Here is a 1,365-nt window from a genome sequence, read left to right on the forward strand (position 1 = left end):
TTTGGTAACAATATTTCAGTCATCACATGAAAACAATAAAAGATGCTATTGTGAGCCAAGATTACCCTAACTCTAGGGCACTACTTACACAATTGGGAATCTAAATGATTAAAGACAAACTTGAGTTTTGATGAGACAGCTTCGGACACTTGAGTTTGAGATATATGTTTCTCTCCTCACTGGTTTGTCTTTGCAACAATAATAAAAAAGATTGTTTCACATTGCTGACGTCCTGTACTCCGTTGAAGTTTGTGGAGGAATGAGAACAGTTATGAAACTAAAGTCAGTGGAAGAAGATATGGCAATAATGGGTCAATATTGTATTGTTTCATTTAAAATAAATTATTATAGCCCTAGGGATTTCTTATATTGTTCAAAATATGAAAATTGCCAGTAAATTTAACCATAATATTATAAGAAAGGGATCGACAGTAGTGGGATACTGCCAGAGTGGGGGTGAGGGGAACAAGACATCAATAAGGGTAACTGATTTCAAAACAAAGTGGGGACCAAAGGGAGGCCCAAACTTTTTATGTACAATGGTCACTTGTATACCTAATCCTGAATTGTACACCACATCTTTAAAATAAGATAAAAAATATTTATTTATTTATTTTTATTAATTACTTATTTTTTTTAACTTTTAAATTTTTTTAATTTTAAAATTGTGGGGTACAATTCAGGGCTAGGTATACAAATATTCATTGTGCAAGTACCCTTGTTGATGAGGTGTGCCCCCTCTTCCTCAGGCAGATTTCCACCACTGTCAATCCCTGCCACCCCCTGCAGTTTCCCGCTACTGTCAATCCTTTTCTTATAGTATGATGGTAGTAGTTCAGGTTCCACTTATGAGTGAGAACATGTGATATTCAGTTCTTTGTTTCTGTGAAAGATCACTCAGCATTATAGACTCTAATTCCATCTAGGTTGCTGTGACGATCATGATTTTGTTCTTCTTTATGGCTGTATAATATTCCATTGTGTATATGTACCACATTTTAAAAATTCAGTCTTCTTTTAATGGACAGCATGGTTGGTTCCATGTTCTTGCTATTGTGAACAAGGCTGCAATAAACATACATGTGAAGGTATCTTTCTTATAGAGTGATTTGAGTTCTTCCAGGTATATTCCCAGTAGGGGGATTACGGGATCATATGGAAGGTCGATTTTTAGAACTTTTAGGAATCACCACACTGTTTTCCACATAGGCTGTACTCGTTTACACTCCTACGAACAGTGTAGAAGTGTTCCCTTTATGCCACATCCTCTCCAGCATTTGTTATTTTTTGAGTTATTGATTATGGCCATTCTGACTGGAGTTAGGTGGTATCTGAGTGTAGTTTTAATTTTCATCTTCTTGATGA

This window comes from Carlito syrichta, unplaced genomic scaffold, assembly GCF_000164805.1.
Source record: "Carlito syrichta isolate Samal-C Ts95f unplaced genomic scaffold, Tarsius_syrichta-2.0.1 Scaffold315831, whole genome shotgun sequence".
NCBI classification, from domain to species: domain Eukaryota; kingdom Metazoa; phylum Chordata; class Mammalia; order Primates; family Tarsiidae; genus Carlito; species Carlito syrichta.